This window comes from Amblyomma americanum, chromosome 5 (assembly GCF_052857255.1).
Source record: "Amblyomma americanum isolate KBUSLIRL-KWMA chromosome 5, ASM5285725v1, whole genome shotgun sequence".
Lineage (NCBI taxonomy): Eukaryota > Metazoa > Arthropoda > Arachnida > Ixodida > Ixodidae > Amblyomma > Amblyomma americanum.
Genome location: NC_135501.1, coordinates 170,416,595 through 170,436,623, shown reverse-complemented (window position 1 = coordinate 170,436,623; position 20,029 = coordinate 170,416,595). Strand labels below are relative to the sequence as shown.

Sequence of the window (20,029 nt, the reverse complement as noted above, 5' to 3'; positions counted from 1 at the left end):
GGCTTGCGCTTGTATGCTTTCAAACTTATAATAACAGCAGGAAACACTATCATGCGGTTTTTATGATTTCTTCCTGAATATCAAGAAAAAATGTGTTCTAGCAACCTTTATCTCTGATTTGCAATGTCAGTGAAGAGCTAGCATTTATGTTATTTGACAATCCAACGGCACAACCTACTAGGTGCAGCGCAGTGACGCCAATTCGCCCCAGCCAGCTCCGTAATCACTGATCAAATGAACCAAAGAGAATCTTGACAGGGCAATCAAAATTACTAGGGCTTAGCAGTGGCTGTTAAATCATTATGGCTTGCTTGCAAAGGTTCAAACTCCGCTCACCTTCCAAAAAAAATTTTTCGGTTAAAATATTTCAGCCGAAGATCACGCACGTTGCGATAAGTTTTCATGAACTTTTTTAACAAATCAGAGATGGCTGAGCGCAACGTCTCGGGTATTTTGTCGTTGAATGACCTTGCTGACAAAAACTTCAACTTATCGTTGTGCTTTCGCGCGATAGTTTTCAGCTGTGCCCGTTATACACGGAATGGGTAAGTAAGCACTGGCCAACCCATGTATTTTAATGTAACAATGCTTTTCTCAGAGCGTCGAAGACTATTTTACAGAAAATACCGTAGCAAAGCGTGCAGGGTCGGCTGCATTTTCTTTGATATCAGGGCACCTATTTGCCTCACAATGTTTGTTTTTGCAACGGTTTTTGCTGGCTAAACCACGCTTTAAATTTCAGCTCAAGGAAACACTCAAGAAATCTGCACAAACCTAGGAGGTCAAAAAGGGAGACCAGACGAGATAAACTTTCACGGCCTTCGAATGACAGGCTGGTAAAGTGACCTTTGTACATCTGTATGAAGGCTGTGACGAATCTAGCTGTGTAGCAACACAAGGAGAAATAAAAAGTATTCCTTCCTTGAAGCTCAGAACCGTTGCTGTCGTATCTTCTCTACGATAAAGCGCTTTGAAGCGGTTTTTGTCGCGCAACCGTAGACTTAATTTACTTATTCATTTGCCACCCCAAGGTTTTTCTTTCTTTAATAAATTGTTCACTGATCGTTACTAATGAATTAGTAAAAAAAGTTACTGATTTTTTTTACTCACAACATAATGCAACAACCTGCCAAAATTCTTAGAGTATGTGATACTCTCCTTTAAGGGCCACATGCAAACACAAGAACACCATATACGTATGTATGCACAGAATTTTCCGTGTTGACTTAAACTAATTCCTTGATATGAACACAATTAAGTGAAGCCCTCTCGCAGGCAATCAACTCTGCCAAGTAACAAGAGGTAACCAGCTAAGGAAATACGATGGAATAACATTTTCCAGCTTGTGAAAAACAAGAACAAACTTAAGTTATTCTGCTGTCATTTGCCTTTTAATAGTCTAAAGATGACGGCGATGATGTTACCGCTGTTTTACCTATATACGCTAAAAATTGCTCAGTATATGTGATGGTGACAGCATGCTTGCCTAAAAATAAACTTAAATTCTTATTCTAACTAGTGTTAGTGGCTCTCTTGTGCACTCGGCACCATGGTATCATACTTACAAGGCGCCTACACCACTTATACGAGTGTGTAACTATATTCCCAAACGTACTCTAGAGGAAAAAAACCGGTTAATTCACATCTATATAACAAAGGCTCAGTCTGGAACACAGCTCTTGCTTTGAGGAATTCGGTTTGTCTTGGGGCATGTCAGACTACGCCTCGATTGCCCAACACTAAAGCTTTAAAAGCATGCAGCAAGACTAGGGAAAATGTCCTTTAAAAAAAAAGATCTCCTGTGGTTCTGCTCACAACCCGCCATACGCCTTTTGCTTTCACATTCCTTCGTTGTGCCGCAAGGCAATACCTCTGCCGGCTTTTTCTCTAGATGAAAATTTCACCTGCGAGCTATGCCGGAGTCCTACCGTCGTAGCAAGCGGAGAAATCATGGGCATCCGGATTAAATATCACCTTGCTCTGTGTATATTGAGATGTGTATTCTGTATGCTGTTTGGCATGTGAAGGTATACGAGCCGAGCAGCCATATTTCACTGGAGGAGATATGCTAAGCCACCGGTGTACTGTGTGATGTCAGAACGCCTAAATAAACTGCACGATGTCACAATAATTTGAAACATATAAACACCAAGACAATAATATCATATGTGTATCGCCAGTACATTAAGCTACTATACCACCACAGTTTCCAATATTTGTTGCGTCTCTTTCGAACACGCGGTCAGTACCGCATATAAGGACTACTTCTATCTGTTAACGTGGCAAAGGAAACTGTCACTAACCAGGCTACCGCATAAATTTGCCACCACAGAACGTTAGCAAAGAAAACGCAATCCCAACCTCCAGGAATTTTCTGCGCCCAGATTTTTCCTCTGGCAATGAGTTGCCGTTTACCGGCTAAATATACCCAACAGATGAAGTTGAATTCAAAACGAACGCAGATATCTAGAAATTGGATACCAGTGTCGCGCGGTACTCCAATGGCGAAATTATCCATTTCAGACTTACCCTACAGTTCTGAACGATCCGATCGACACATCGCACATTCTCACCATCGTTCTCCAGAACTATATATTCGTCAGCCAAGCTGCACACGTATATAATATTCACACACGAAGAGCAAAATGCACATGCTTAGCGCTCAGGGTCACAAAGCATCGTTTGATACGTTGGCGATGAGAGTTTCTGGCCATGGACAATGGACAGAGTCGAAAAACAACCTGTTCCACTCACTAATCAATTTTCGTAAAAAATGACTGCCTGAATATTTGACTGTGAAACCTTATATCAATTAACGGCTTTTTGTGCTTAGCTCTGGTATTTCGAGTATGTGACTGAAATGAGTACTTGCTGGTACCATTTTTTGCGTCACCATTATAAGAAGGAAGATACACGTGTCACGCGGGAATCTCTTCATTTTTCGTTGGTAGAAAGTTCAGCAATACTTATAATTTGTGTAGCTGCGTCACAATGGCGGTATGTTTCGAAAATAAACCTCAAAGCATTTTGTAGTGAAATTCATAACTTTTTCGTGAAATATTTTCAGAATGGCAGCCAACATATTGCATATTCCAGTACAAAGCTAATAAGTGCCTTGTATGCTGGGAGCATTTACTGACTGACGGGGATGCAAGCGAATGCTTTAGTCCAAAGTGATCTAACAGTGCATCATTAGAGCATATATTGATTTTTTAAATTCTAGATGGGAGTGAATAATTCTGCCCGAATGAATGCATTCTTGTACCGTTTTCACATAAGTACTTGTAGATCATGAAGTGACTTAATGCACGCTCTTATTTTTGCTGCAATGCTGTAGCGGAGCCGCAGAGTTTTGTGTGTTATGTTCACAGTTTTCAAGGTAACGCTCGTAACAGTCACGTCAGGAGGCTGGTTGTACGAAAGCTCACTTCGATGGAACCCTCACTGGTTGTTCTTACACGAGCATGGTCAGAAACTCAATGTATGACATATGCAAACGGATTTTACCGCGGTAAATATTACCGGCCACGTTTCTCGCCCTAAGCGTTACATTTCCTAGCGTACTTTTTAAATTTGTACGGACTGCACCGCTGAGTATTTCCTAGTAAATATTAGAGTTTTCAACAAAAGCGCTTACTGTAGTGTCGATATTTGGTTCAAAAATAATATTAAGATAAAGAAGAAAAAGGACTAGAGTTTTGGCTGTACCTTGCCGCAATTCCGATAGCACATGGGATCAATGAGAAGACTGGACATTTAAATGCACCGAATTTGCAACAAGTAAACACTCTGCATGGTTCGCTCCTAACATTTATAGCGCAGCATGCATTGCGTGTGTGACTCGGAACACAAGTGTTGCGGGCTCAATTTCCGACTAAGGTCCACGATTTTCTTTGCAACAGAATTCATTTACTTTATATACTTACATATCCTAACGAGTTCTTTAGTCACGATCCGATCTTTGACGCGTCTAGTAACGGTTTGTTCCCCTTTCAGTCCACAGCTGCATGTGTGACATCACCACACTTCCGACCAATCCGCCTTTTCTCCGCTCACCGGGGACAATGCCAACTGCGCCGGTTTCTCAGCTGAACTGGACCCTTAACGCTACCGAATTATTAAAGGCGGCCAACTAAGGCACGGCTCGCGGTCTCAGGGACAGTCACAGGTCGGTCAGGTCGCGGTTTCAGTGCTTGTACTTCATTTGGATGGGGCGTAATGCAACGCAATGTAATTCAATGTGTATTTTTTCTTACATAAATACAAAAACACTCCCAGACTAGTCCGGCGGCACTTCGTCACGTCATCATGTCCAGGGACTGCAAAGTCAGCTCCGCACCATCAGCATGACGGCGCTGTATCCCCGAGCCGTGGCCTCGGAGTGAAGCAGCTAAGCGTACTCGAACTTCTCGAACACCTGGATCGGCCTGGCAGGCTGAAGTAGCATTGACCACAAACCAAGGCACCCCAGCACATTGTGCGTGCTCCGGCTGGTTTTCTCCTAAATCGAATCCCATCTGATTTGGCCGAAGAGCCATGGCGGTTCTTAGACGCACACGGGCACCAGAGTGGCTATTCATAGGAAGGCCTTTAGAAACCAGACGAATTGCAATGTGCTGCGGCACTTCCTGAACTTCATTTCCTGCAGCCGCATTATATTAAGAATACAATGCATTCCGTAACCAGAAAATCAATACCTGGGTTCAGTGGGCGCCACGTGACACGAGAGAAGAAAACTAGCTAGAAATTACAGCTCACAATTATTTGCCGATATTTTTTCACGCCGAATAGAAAGCAGGTATAGTTTATATGTTCCTTCTTCGCAGAAAGAAAGGAGCTATGTTTGTGCGGCGATAATACCAAGTGAAAGAAGAGGCATGCGTGTTGGACAGAATTCCTTCCGCTTCTCTGATAGGGAGTATCTGTTCCTAACCAAATCATTAGGATTCACTGGGTAACATGTGATGTTCATGACGCTTTTTGTGTTCTTGTGTTTTTATTTAATCGGGCATATTCTGGAATAAACCATCAGTTGGGAGTAGCGCTCGTCTTTTTTTGTCTCGCTTGTCCTCGTTTTTTCCTCGCCAACTTCTTCAGTATGTACTAGAACTTGTTTGCTGATTGCCTAAATGGCATTGCTTCCAGGGTTCCACTAGCATGTGAGTGCTGTTTCATACCGTAACTCTTTTTCTCGCAGAGTGCAAACCGAAAATAACAATCCATCAAAACAAGCTCATTAATATAAACGCAGCCTTGAAAGCCTAGAGTGTGTGTGTACTCACTTCCCAGTAACTGGATGGCCTCGTTCAAGGTCAAAACCTAATTTTTGTATAGTTTGTGGAAGCACTCTATATGTACGAAGGTAGAGTCAAGTTTTCTAGAAAAGGGGTTGTTCTTATTACAGCTGTTCGTTCGCCTTTTGGAAAGGTTTTTTTAAATGTAAGAATGACGTTTTAGGAGAATTTTGCGTACAAAATTTTCAATGTAGTGAGAAAGATGTGTGCTCTTGGCTAGATATCTGAATACTGGAAACGTGGTGGCCCTTCCTCTTGCACAGAATATGCTAAAAGATCCAGCGCTTTTCTTAAAGGAACTCAAGAATTCCGCTCGCATAGCATCACACACGGGGCATACACCATGAAAAATAATAACACAAGTACAAGCTGTGTGTAATGGTAATAAACGAAGTAATAATACTTGGTAATAAATGAAGTAGCCCCTACCTCAGGAGAGATGAGGGTAGTTTGTAAGCATTTGAATTTAAATAAATTTTCAAAGATATCACAAATGCAAGCATTTCGCACTGAGTAAGTCATATTGTTTCCATTGAGAATCATGCAAAGAAACTTACAAAGACCAGACCGAACTCATTGAAATTCCACAATTACTTTCCTCCTCCACATGCAAATACGCAGGTATTGATTTTTCATATTAAGCCGTTTTAATTTCGGCCGGAAATGGTTAGCCCACTTGGTGATAGGAGAAAATTTTTGAGAAGTGTTGAGAGCAAAAATATTCAATAACATTCTCGGTGCTAACAGAATGAAACCTCTGCGTGTGACTCCGAATTTTGTAGCGATAGCTACATTACAGTAGCATTTCGAGCCTTCAGCGTGGCGGCGCCGTGGCGGTGGCAGCGCCGCCACGTTGTCATGTGGTTGGTCACGTGGTGCGGAGCAGCTGCCAGCGGCGCGGCGCCGTGACTGATCACGTGGTTCGTCACGTTATTGGTCACGTGACCAAGTTCCACTCGGCCAACTGTAGATATCGCGTCACTCTTGGTTTAACCAAACCTAAGCCACCACCATTTTTTTTTCTCAGTGCAATATGTAATACGCAACGAAAAATTTCCTTTAAATGATTCCTTGATTTTGGACTGCACAGAAAATGAAATCTCATGCAACCATTTTTTGCCAAAACTGCGCGCGCAGCTTGCACTGTAAAATATTTCATTACGCACTTGACTCGCGTCACTTTTTCAATTAGTGCTATAGAGCACTCCTGCCAGCGGTAAGCTAAGATGCGTTAGAAAAATTACTATTGATTTAACGCTGTTAGGCTAAATACGAATGAGGTGCGCAAGTACTTCGCTTTTCACTTTATATTCGGTTTCGGTTCGATTCTTGGTTATCAAAGTCAAGTAGCCTGCATACAAAGAAAAGCGAAATCGATGAGTCAGGAATTCAGTGCTAGCGGACTAAGACAAAGGGGCATTTAAGCTCTGTTTTAAGGGTATGACGCGGTAGGGTTAATCGGCAATTGGTCATACATTTGGAACTGGTCATTCCCTACATTGCAAAGGCAGGCGCAGCCACCAGTGGGGCTAGTCAGACCCAGGTTATGAACAGGTCGCGGCCAATCACCAATTGCACAGCCATCCGTCTCGGTTTTCTCACGATCTCAGTTTTCTCACGATCTGGTGGCCAGGTTAGGACGACGTTCAACCTAGTAGGGCCACCTAGACATACATACAGAGCAAAATTAGGAATTAAGGCAGCTCCGAAACCGGTGATTTGGGCACTTTGTGCTAGCTCACAAAAAGAACTAAAGCTCTACTAACATCATAATTAGTAATATGAAACCAACAATGGTTTGCTTCTGCTTTCAAGTTATCAGTTTAGGAAACAAAATGCTCCTGGCCGGGCATATATCTGGATGATCGTACTACTAATAAAATTTCTAGTATGAATTTCTCCTGGCTTCAATTACGCATATTTGCGCCTTTGCATATGGAATGTGAACAGACCTCAGAGGTGTCTGAATAGCATGTCGCGTGTGACATGCGCAGAACGTATAAAATCACACATTACCTGAAGCTTTTTCCTAACCACACTAAACTGAAATTTCATCATAATACACACCTGCTGTATGTTAGTTAAAACTTCTGCACCATGATATCTACCCGCCGCGGTGGCTCAGTGGTTAGGGTGCACGGCTACTGAGCCGAAGTATCCGGGTACGAACCCGGCCGTAGCGGCCGTGTCTCGGTGGAGGCGAAACGAAACGGCGCCCATGTGCTGTGCGATGCCAGTGCACGTAAAAGATCCTCAGGTGGTCAAAATTATTCCGGAGCCCTCCACTACGGCACCTCTTTCTTCGTTTCTTCTCTGAGTTCTTCCTTTATGTCTTCCCTTACGGCGCGTTTCCACGATATCGCTCCGTTTTGCACGGTTGGCCTCTGAAGCATGTATTCTACCATAAAATAAAGCAGTTTCTGTTAAGGAACACCAATGTTTATAGCAGCGCAGAAGCTTGTGAGATGTCACAAGAAGTGGTTTCTGGCTGGCAACTCATGACATTTTACAGACATTTGCTCGGAGGCATTGCTCTCCGTGCAGTAGAGAACAATTGCTCAAGAAAGCATCTAGAAATAGATGGGTTCGTAAGGTCAGTAACACGTGCCCCTCCTTCTTACCGACAATCTGACAATACCGACAATTTGTCCATTGCCTACAAGGTTTTTACTAAGATAATCGCTAATAGGGTCAGGGCAACCTTAGGCATTTATCAACCAAATAATCAGGCAGGCTTTCTAAAGGGTATTCCACAATAGATCATATTCAGAGTACAAATTAGGGGATAGAAAAAAGCACAAAATATAACCAACCCTCGTATATATATATATGGCCTTTATTTATTACGAGAAAGCATTTGACTCAGTGTAAAATCTCGGCAGTCCTGAAGGCATTGCGGAATCAGAGTGTAGAAGAGCCTTATGCGAAAATACTAGCCGATGTCTATAGCAAACGGCTGCTCATAAGTAATAACAGAACCCACTCGCATTACTACCAACGCGGAAATATTACTTCATCTTTTTATCACAAATTCTGATGCAGAACACATTAAAAGCGGTGTAATCTGCTGTGACATGAGTGACCATATGAGAATCTACAGTTGTAAAGAAAAGCATAATATAAAGAGGTAGTCTGATCAGGGTTACTACCGGCCAATAATTACAGAGAATCGACGTGAGAATTTACAGAGGGTGGTAGAAAATGAGTCATCTGGCTTAGCATTCTTTCCTTAATGTGCCCTAATAACACCTATGACACTTTCTTAGTCAAGCTCATGGTACTATATAAAAATAAAAATAGATGGTGGAACCAGCGAAACTGACGCAGGACAAGAACAAGGAGGCGCACACCGAACACCGCTCCTTATTCTTGCCCTGTGTCAGTTTCGCTGGTTCCACCATCTGTGCATTATGAACAAATTAGCCCACCATTTTACTCTATTGTATCAAATAGCTCCCGTACACGAAAGCAAGAAAACAGAGAATTAGAAAACCATGCATTTCATTGTATTTGCTGCATCGTATTGAGATGAAAAACAATCTTTACTGGAGATTTATGACAACCAAATAACCTGATCACTGGAAACAGTACAAAGCTTGTCGCAACAAATTAAATAGTGATCTTAGGATTGCTAAGGACCGGTACTAGATTGATATCTTTGAGAGTAGTAGTGGCCGTACTGATATCGTATGGAAACTTCTTTCCAACGTCATTAACCCTTCAAATAAAAAAAAAGCTCCTGATACTTTAACGATACATGGCATTGAGCTAAGTAAGTCCGATCTAGCTAATGCATTAAAATCCTTCCTCGATAACTCGCCGTCGCACTGCAACCCGCAAGCGATGGAATATCTTGAATTGAACAACCCACATAGTATCTTATTCCTCACTCCAGTTCACCGCAAAGAAGTTCAATCAGTTTTCATGAAGCTACGAAAGAGCTCATCACGTGATTCGAATGAGCTTAACATCTCTCCTGTGAAGCATGCTATAGATGTGATATTACCTCCATTGACTCATATATTTAATCTGAGCCTTCAGACTGGTACGTTTCCCACGCAAATCCAACTTGCTAGTGTGATACCTGCGTTTAAAAAAGGTGATTGCAATATTATCGCCAACTACAGGCCAAAAGCCCTTTTACCTGTTTTGTCCAAAGGACTTGAGAAAGTTATTGCTAAACACTTGCCTACATTTTTCGATCGCCACAGTATTACCCCCCATTCTCAACACGGCTTCCAAAAAGGTCTGTCTACTGAAACTGCATTAGTAGCCCAAGAAGAATCTATATTATAAAACAAAAAGAATTGTACTAGGTATCTTTATAGATTTAAAACGGCTTTGAAAGCATTAGTTATGACATTCTTCTTGGAAAAATTCATAGATTTAGCATCAGGGCTGAGTCCGTGACCATGCTGCACGGTGTGTTTGAGGTGGTTGGCGACAGATCGTGCCCTGCTTACACCATTACAATGTCTCCGCTGCAGTGGAGGACGCACAGCGGCGCTAATGTGAGTGCAATACACGCACCCGAGCCTTCCTGTTAAGCGTGCTGACGGCGCTACATCTCGTGTGTGTGTCGTACACCACGTTGATCCACGATCGCGTACGTGCATCATCATGCAGTTGTAAGATCACTTACTTTTACGTACAAAAACCTGCGTACAGAAGTCTCGTACATATATCACATTTTATTCAATAAGCTAGTGTATTAAACAAGCGTGCGATTGAATTTCTTTGCGCTCCAAAATGGCAAAAGCATTTAGGCAGACAAATTCCAGCTGCCCAATCAAAATTAGGAGGATGCTTCAGCCTCGCTTTCAGAGTACAAGCGATAGCGCCTTCTCCACCTTTTCTTCTTTTTTTGTTTGTCATTTCTCATTGATTAGAAATCCACAATCACATTAACAGTCACGATCGTCAATTATAATCACAACTGCCCGTCGCAATTATCGATTAGCAGTCATTATCTAGGTTACAGTGCACGACATACTACGCCACTGCATATTCATACTCACGATTTGTTACCTTAAATTGAGCACCATAACACGGCTTTTTCATTCCGCGCACTTTCTGGCGCCTACTTAGAATATTAATATTTTTGTAATTCGATAAGATCAGAACACATCTTATACACACGTTACTTCATCACACATACACACCAAAACGCGTTCACTGGGTGCGCCTCGAACACGCTTGAACGAACAATGCATTGTGTGTATTTGCTGGCTATTTTTATTATCAGACTTACGCCGGACGACGGGCGACGCCGGATTTTAAGCAGAACGATCTCCTTACACTATCGCGTAACTTGCGACGGTCAAATAGACCTCTCACGGTCTGCATCAGAGGTCGTGTTTCTGGTCTGATGGTGAAGAGATGCAGCGCACCGAAGGGCTACAATTGGGAGAAGAATAGCGGTGACACGTAGAGATCGCCATCTCTAATCAGCAGAAGAAATGGCGCGGGCAAGGGAAGCGATCGTCTCAAGCAAAACCGGTTCAGGAGCGCAAGTGGAAAGTTTCGCCTGTAGGCCTGCATCGCCCGGAGACTCTGATGCCCGCTGCACTGGCTCCTTAGGACCCCTGCAGGTGCCCTCTGAGACGCCCATTACTGCTCATCTCGGTCCCACAAGGGACTGAGGAAGGACTACTTTTATCGTTATTACGCATGTCGACCATAACGGTCCACTGCTGGTGCTATATAGCAAGCCTATTGGGCTGCCCTTGTGAGTACGCCCGATGCCGAGTTGCAAATCCCGCAGATATCCCACCTCGGGCCCTCATGGGCTGCCCGCGCCGGTCCCACAAGAGCCCGCAATTCAGATCCCAATTTGTGCTACTTTGGAGTCTTCTAGTCGACTTTTGACGATCATCTTAAAATGCGGCGAATCGTGCTAGAGGCAATGAAGTCATCAAGACTTACTTTGAAGCCAGAGAAGTGCTACTTCGCTTACAAGAATCTATTGTTTTTAGGGCACAACGTAAGCAACGATGGGAAACAACCGTACGTGCAGAAAACCGCCGCTATTGCGCTGTTTGCACTGCCCACCAATGAGAAAGCTGTGCTCCCTTTCCTGGGGCTCTGCGCCTATTACCGACGATCTGTAAAAAACTTTTTCCATGTCGCCGGACCCTTTTCGCAGCTAAGTCGGATGTGCCACTCAAATGGGAAGGTTCGCAACATAAAGGATTCCATGAACTAGAGGTTTGCATGCGGTCGCCGCCCATGAATGGACACTTCGACAAAAACGACGAAACCGAAATTCAACGGACGAAGCAGCGTGGGACTACGATCTGTTCTCGTCCAAGAGAAGAAAGGCCGCGAGAGATTAGTAGAGTATGCCAGCCGCTCGTGAACAAAGGCAGAGACCAGCTATTGCACGACCCAGGAATGCCTTGCGATAGTGTGGCCCACATCGAAATTCTGGCCGTACTTTCACTGCAAGCCTTGTAAAGTTGTGACTGACGATCACATGCTGCGCTGGCTAGCCAATCTGAGGGACCCCTCTGGCCGCCTCGCTCGAAGGAGCTTACGACCCTTACGGAGCTTACGAAGAGTTTTATGTTATCATCGTTTACAAGTCTGGGTGCCTGCACTCTGACACCGCTTAGCTGCCATGAGCCCCTGTAGATGTACCGCCGCAGAACGACGATGGCGATGCCTTCCTTGGAGCACTAGAGCTCAAGCACTTTTCCACAGCAGCAACTCTTGGAACCGGGCCTCCAACACCTCATCGAGAACTTGGAAGGCAATGTTCCTTTGGCCCCAGCCTCTCTAAAGTGGAGATTGGATTCCTTCTGCGTACATAATGCCCTTGAGAAGAACTTCACACCAAAAAAAAAACCGCTCACCTCCTGGTTCTACCTGCAAGCCCTCGCGATGAAGTTGTGCAGGCTTCCACCGACGAGCCAACAGATGCACATCCGAGGTTTTCTCATACCCTTCGCCCATCCCAGCCAAGTGTTACTGGCCCCGACTGTCTGCCAGTGTCGCAGGTTATGTGAAAACCTGCCGAGATTTTAAGCGAAGAAAGACGCCTCCCATCCGACCAAAAGGATTCCTGAACATTCCCAAAAAAACCCCATAAAGGCAATTCCAGCAGATCGCCATGAATCTGCTTGGCCCTTTCCCAAAGTCAACATCTGGACACAAGTGGATCACCGTAGCCACCGACTACCTTACCCGTTACCCTACGAATGGAATAGCAGTGGAAGTCACCAGATTTTTCTTGGAAAATATACTGCTCCGACACGGGGCCCCCGAAGGGCTCATCACGGATAGAGGAACTGCGTTCACAGCGGAACTGACGCAAGCTGTCTTGCGATGCAGTCAGAGAAGCCACAGGAGGAAAACTGCGTATAATGCACAGGCGAACACCCTTACTCAGCGCCTAGAGAAGACCATAGCAGACATGAATCCTAAGTATGTTGATGTTGAACACAAGACTTGGTACGTTATCCTCCCTTACGTAGTTTTCGCCGCAGTGCAAGCGACCACCCAGATAACACCGTTCAGGCTCGTCCATGTCAACTTTTCCGATTGCGCATCAAGGATCAACAGCACACCGACGCCCGACGGTATAACCTACGCTGGCGTTAGGCGGAATACAATCCGGGTGACCGTGTATCGGTGTTGACGCCCATTCGCCGCCGCGGACTTAGTGAAAAGCTTCTGCGCCGCCACTTCCGCCCATACAAGATCATTCGTCGGCTAGGAGAGCTTCACTACGAAGTGTCCCTCGACGGAGTGACAGCATCGCAGTGGCATCATTCACACCCAGAAGTTGTGCATGTTGTGCGCCTAAAGCCTTATCATGCACGGTACTCGACAGTGCTTGCACTTTGAATGATTGTTTTTCACATTCACTGTTCAATTTTGCCCAGATTTGTTTTAGAGGGGGTTGGGGGGGATGGGGGGGGGCAATGACGTAAAGCTTTTAACAGTTTTTTTCCTCACTCTGCAAAGCTACCGGCATTTGGCTGTAGCGCTCTGTTTGTCATGCAAGACGCGAACAAATTTAGTTCGACTGATGGCGCCAGGGCAGCGCCGATTCTACATTATTCCAGACTGTTGTGTTTAGTTTGCTCGCCATGTTTCGAAAGTTCGTAGTTGGTTTTAAATCGATCCCAGCCGAGAGTGGCATGCATTCTGTTCGACCACCGCCGAGCACGCTTGATGCAACGCTGCCGCCAAGTCACTGAGTTCTTTGTTGCTGCAGGCCTGCCAAATGAATAGTTTCTTTCAGAAGCCGTTTTCGCTGCTTTCCTGACCGGCGGACTGCCGTCACCACTACGAGATAATATACCAAGAACCTATAAAATTAGAGGGGACGCTTAAGCTCCGCCTAAAGAATATGACGAGACAGCGGTAATAGCTTATAGCATATATATATACGAAATTAGTCAATCTACGCTTTACATCCACAGATCCATGGCACTCCTCATGCCACTGCTGGCACAGTGGTGGAGCGTCTAAATGATGCTCTACTGTACTGCCATGGCACGTCCTGCCACCGGTGTGGCTTTTGCGACACAGGTTGCTCTTCTTGAGCAGCCAATCATTAATGTAGCTGCCACCTCCCACGTTAGTCCGTTTGCTCACACTCCGGAGGGCATGTCGTGATGGCGCCAGAAGTTGACGTGATCTAGTTTGCTCCTCCGGAAATTTTTTCCTTCACAACGCTAACGACGACGCCGGACTTTCTCCAGAACAGAAGCCTTAGTGTTATCGCATCAAAATCACCCATCACAATAAATTATTGCAAATCACACTGAACTCAAATTTCATTTGATACCCGTCTCTTTAATTATGCTACCCATCACTTCTGTGTAGCAATGATCCTCACGTTTTCAAGGGTTTCTCCCGAATTCAAGGTCACGCCATTAATTAAACTTTTTTATCATTATGGTTTCGATTATGGCAACAATTATGGCAACGATTATTGCATCACCAGTGGCTCTGCGATGTCAGAGCTAATAATTTGTGGCAGGCAGCTTATGACCTTATAGATTCATCGTGAACAGGCCTTGTTCTCTGCGCAGAAAGGAGCAATTGCTCAAAGAAACAAGCTAGAACTTGACATATTCAAAATCTCAATATCGTGTGGCATTTAATTTTTCTCGTTCAATTCCACAAAAAGTAACGTAGGGTTCGTATCGGCCATACAGCTTCTTGATTAGCTCACGTGGCCTGGGAATGGCATGCAAAAGTGGCCGATCCCCTATCATCCAGTGCTCTGAAGTGACGAGCCATTTTTAATACAAAGGAGGCTCTGCACGGAAGTCAGAGAGGAGAAATTCGCCTCCAGTGCATTAATTATGCCGGTGCCGCTACACCAGCAGCGAATTGTATTATCATGAAAGCTAAAACTTCAAATATGATAATTTTTGGAGCACTCTTCGCACAGTTCTGTCTAGGAGCAGATATTCAAGCAGATTATGCTCTCGTCGCATTTTTGTCGCTGTCCCCTAGCGCGCGAACTCTTTGCAACTCGGGCGATCTTTAGCAGGCTGCATATAAACGGAGTTAAACCAAGAATTGACTGTATAGCAGTATAGCAGTATTGCAATGCTGCAAATGTATTGGTTATATTTCACACATAAAAGAAGAGAAATTGTTTTTTTGAGGAAATGAAATGACGCAGTAAATGTTTCGCATATCTCTGTGGACACCGGAACCGCGCCGTAAGGGAATAGATAAAGGAGGGAGTGAAAAAAAGAAAGGAAGAAAAAGGTACCGTAGTGGAGGTCGCCAGAATAATTTCGACCACCTGTGGATCTTTAAGGTTCATTTATATCGCACAGCACACGGGTACCCTTTGCGTTTCGCTAGCATCGAAACGCGGCCGCCGATGTCGGGTTTGAACCCGGGTACTCCTGTCCCGTAGACGAGCTCCCTAAACACTTAGCTATCTCCGCGGCTATAGAAGATGCGCCAGATATCCCTTGAGCGTGAGAACTTCTTTGTTCTCAACTTTTGTTTTTAACCGGAGAGCGTTCAAACCCAAATGCCGGAAAAAATTTCCGGCATTGGCACAGGCGTCGTCTGTTTCAAGGCTCGCAGCCTGAGCGGCCGGAGAAACCAGCCGCTCCGGCAAATTAGGTGGGGCACCTATATCACCTGACCTTGTGACCTCATCGCATCCTGCCCACCGAGTTGTGAGAAAGCTGGCCTCGATGGTAGGCGGCAGTATATTAGATTGCTCTCGGCAACTTGCTCTAGTAGGGAAACTTGGGTCTAACAAGCTCCACCAATGGCAGCCCCTGCCATGGTAAGGCAGTAGCGCATCGTTTAACCGCTGCACCACTATGCCAGGAGTGGCATGATGACTATCAGCGATATATGACCATAAAGGCGAGGACTACCAATTTCGCATAAATGGGCACTAACCCATTCACGCTTCCACGTCATTCCCTTAAGGCGGAGCTTATTGCCCCCAGTAGTAATGCAGTATAAAAGCCGGTCTCATTAGACGGTAGACTGCTTACTTCGCGTGCAATACACGAGAAAGAATTTACAAGGTTTTTGTTGAAAGGTGCGGCAGGTAATGAGCGCTACATGGCTCTCGTGACAAATACTCGAATGATTTGCTAGCTTCAGGACGAGTACTACTTCTTTCGGCAAATCCATCCGCCAACTTTGTCATCCGGGAAATTTTTGGAGATATCTCAATTTTTTGGATACACACGAAAACAAAATTCGTGCATATGCCTGTGCAACTAGTCAATTATGCTTGGCTGAATTACCTGGCTCCTCATTTTTGCGATTATTTCTGGGCTAAAATTGCGAGATTCTTTTGCGCGTCACGTTTGCGGGCATAGCGCAGAACCGTTCTTCCTCTGCTCTGCCCGCCACACGTTTCTCTCTTGGCCTTCCATACATGAGCAGCGTTCTGGGGACGACACTAAGCCTCAGATTTTGCTCCCTTTACACGCTTGTACATGTATGTGACACGTGACTGCTAGCCATTTATTTAGACACGGGCGGATGTTCCACCAAAACAGTTTCCTCAAAGTACCCGCCGCGGCGGCTCAGTGCTTAAGACGCGCGTCTAATGAGCCGGAGTACTCGGGTTCGAATTGCACCGCGGCGGCCGCGTTTCGATGGAGGCGAAACGCAAAAGGCACCCTTGTGCTGTGCGATGCGAGTGCACGTAAAAGGTCCCCAGGTTGTCGAAATTACCTCCACTACGACACCTCTTTCTTCCTCTCCCCCTTCCCTCACGGCGCGGTTCAAGTGTCTTCAGAAATATGCGAGACAGTTACTGCGCCATTTCCATTCCTCAAAAACAATTTTCATTAATTTCATTTCCGCAAACGTAGCACGAGGTGCGAGGCACGGGCAGTGTACACGCGGGAATTAAGGCACACTAGTTCCTTGCGCATGCAGGGGATGCTTTCTACAACGCTAAGCCGTAACGACGCAAAATATATGGCGTACCCTCATGAGGCGTCCATAGACGTACTCTGATAAGACGTACCAGTACTCTCATAAGACGTCATTTAAAGCGCGCTCAAAATATATATCAGTGATTTTTCATCAAGTTTAGCTTATTATGAATAGGACCAACAAGAAGGAAGTACAACCGCATTAATTTTCACCAGGAGTTTTCCATCTAAGGAAGTGCGAAGAAAGGACGCTTTTTAATACATTTTTTATGCGACAGCGTATACTTCTCGTTCGGTCGAAAATCCTTCGGAGCAGTCGGCACCGTGCGTAGAAAATAATCAGGGGCTGCGTAAAGAAATCGTATCATGCCAACCCTTTGCGCAGAATGTCAGGATGGTGTCATACGATTTAGCGTTCGGTGCAGCGTGAACTTAATAGTTAAGCTACAGCCTAGCTCGAGGCAAGGATTCGAACCGGCGACTTTAGTCAGTGGCTGCGTAAAAAAATCGTATCATGGTAATTTTTGTTCGGGTGATTGATGATTGATTGATGTGTGCAAGGCGCTGAAGGGTTAATAAAATTATAGTATATAATTCATTATTTAAAAAAAGGAAAAATTGTAAAGGGGGTTCAAAGCTGTCAAAATTATAAGAATTTAGACCAAAACTGGATGATGCTAATTAAGAGATTTTACAATGCGTAACTGATCAATTACTTGAAACATATAAATAAATGAAAAATGCGTTCAAGGTTGTCCAACTGCTCAGAATTGAAAGCCTCAACCACAACGCTATCGCGTCACACCCTTAAGACAGAGCTTCAGTGTGGACTTCAATATTTATTCTTTGTATTTGCGTTTACATTTTCTCTACGAGGTAGAATTTGCGTCTACTTCTTGCAGCGTGGCATGAAATTACGCTGCTTTTTTGTTGAGTTTTTTCTGAGGCTCGTATATAGCCACGTTCAGCACACGTTTTTCCTCTGACAAAGTAAGTGCTGAATAACCTAACCGAAGTAATAGAGGGATCAATCTTTAGCTCAGAAGCGGCAGGCAATGATTTCTAAAAAAAAAAAAAACAGCGGCAGTAGTTTCATGCCATATACGAGTTAAATTGAGAAACATATGTCGTAAGTGTAAAGCGGCAGCTGTTCGGAAGTGGTATTTAATGTACACATGTTTGCAATGGTACTCGCATTTGTCATTTCGATAGCACCAAGCTGAGAAGTTCAGCACACCGTATTTCGTCCAAGTACAGTTCTTCAGCGAAGCCTAAGAGTGAGTGCTGCGTTCCTGTTCCTATTAAGGCAGAGAATTATAGCATTAAATACAATTTCCTTAGGAGATTTTTGTTAACTGCGTATATTTACCAAAAGGATAAAAATGAATCCGAAGGCAGGCAACAAGAGAATAGGCATATGCGATACGGTTCTTTAAGACAGGTCGTGTCGCAGATCAGCGAGGGGACTGCAGCACAGGAGACCAAGTTAGATAACAATGTACTTTTTCGTCAATACAAGGGTGCTAATTTATCACCACGCTATAAAAAACAAACCTTCAATAATCAGTACTTTAAGCGCTGGACAGCTGACCCCAGTGCAGCCAAAGGAAAGTTCTATATATAGAGAGAGACAAAACGTTTATACATTGCTCACCGCGTCTTGGGAGTCTTCATGGTTTGAGTCTCTAAAAAAGACAGTATTAATTTCTAGTGTGCACGAACAGTTGGGAACGTGTTAGATTAGCACGCTGATTAAAAAAAGAACATTTGAATGCTAAAACAGTGGTTATAGAATGGTATGTGGCATTTGAGGCCCTCAAAGCTATAGCTTCTTAAAGCACCCAAATGCCAGCTTCTCAAAAGTATTAAACCGCTTGCTTCAATAAATTCAACTTCTACCCAGCACTTGGTGATTCTTTATTTAGCCCTTCTTTTTTAAATCCGGCCACCGGAGCCAGAATTCGATCACTGACGGTAGACGACTCTCGATCATAGTGTGCTGAATCATGTGTGTTCTCGTTGATTTGGTTTGCTCAGAAAGTAGTGTTTTTTTTGTTTTTGAGTGGAATTTAACTTTCCCGTACTGATTGTATTTTTGGTCGTCCAAGCCGACAAATTTAAATGCGGTCTCCCCTTCGCTTCTATAACTTAGCGCATCGACCTCGCCTTTACGGTCCCCGCACGGCGTCTTCTTCTATCTGTTCTGAGTTTCTAGTGATGCAATCTATATTTCGTTCCATAGAATTTCTTGGGAGTAAGGTCAAAGCCTGTTGCTGTATTGGCCTATTAGAAAATCTTCCCCCAAAATTCTAGTCCTGCGCAATTGCTCGGCGATGCCGCTACTAAGTACTTGCATTTTCTCCCCACGTAATGCCATCCTTTCAAAATTTCAATTCTCACCACTTTTTTGTGGTTCTATTCGCGCTTTATATGCTCATGACCCACCGAAGTGGGACAGCAGCTGTGGGGCCCGGCTGCAGGGAATCACGTTACGAGTGTTGTGATTTCGAGAGCTCTTATTATGAGCGCTTACACAATCTTACCTGCGGATTCATTAACTAAAGAGCTGACCAGTCACCCCTACCGAAATTCTGAACAAAATTTTAATACATATGCTTTGAAAACCATCGTTCGGCTGATCAGCGCAAGTTCACCACTCTTCGCTTACTCATGGCAGATATGTTAATCGATCAGCGTTGTGATCAGCGGTTGTAGGGTTCGGCAGATCAGTGTAAGGGGGATTTATGATTTCTTTGTATTTATTTACATCCGACTACACTGGCTTACCACAAAATAAATGTGACTTATCCGTTCCATTATCCGTTATCCGGCTAATTCATATGCCTTTCGGCTGAATAATCTGATTAATATTTATGGTGCGTGTTTTCGTTCTTTAGCTAAATCTCTCAATGCAAAACTGGACTGCTTCAGGAGGTGCCACACCTGCCGCGCTTGTTCAGAGCCTTTGGAATTCGCCTGCTGCTTTGAATGGTCGCGAGACAAGATCAAAATCTATAATTGAGGCAGATGTCCCGATATAACATTGTGCCTACAAATGCACCAGTTGGGCGATGAACGCGTTTTGGGAGCGGGGGGTTCAAGGTTTTATGCTTCTTTTAAAAGATAGATAAACATTTTTGAGCTTGACAGGGGAGTATCTGACCGACAATGCACATAAGGTTGAAGATCGGCTCCTGCTTCCGAGATCGGCCGAGAGGGCTGGTCCCGTCAACACCAGGAGAGCTTCGGCAGGTGGCGCCCCCATTCAGAGCGGCAGCCTTGGCAACACGAGGCGGGTGGGCTCTTTTGCCCACGACTGCACATGCAGTATGCTCACTGTAGCCA

General features: G+C 44.5%; 1 long non-coding RNA gene across 1 annotated transcript in view; it reads left to right on the top strand.

Moving 5' to 3' along the window:
- Positions 1 to 17,870: 17,870 nt before the first annotated feature.
- The window catches only part of LOC144135270 (uncharacterized), a 43,977-nt gene continuing 41,818 nt past the window's right edge, over positions 17,871 to 20,029 (top strand). Inside the window, exon 1 of the long non-coding RNA XR_013315424.1 lies at positions 17,871 to 17,961. This is a non-coding gene — a long non-coding RNA (uncharacterized LOC144135270). The remainder of the gene's footprint in view (positions 17,962 to 20,029) is intronic.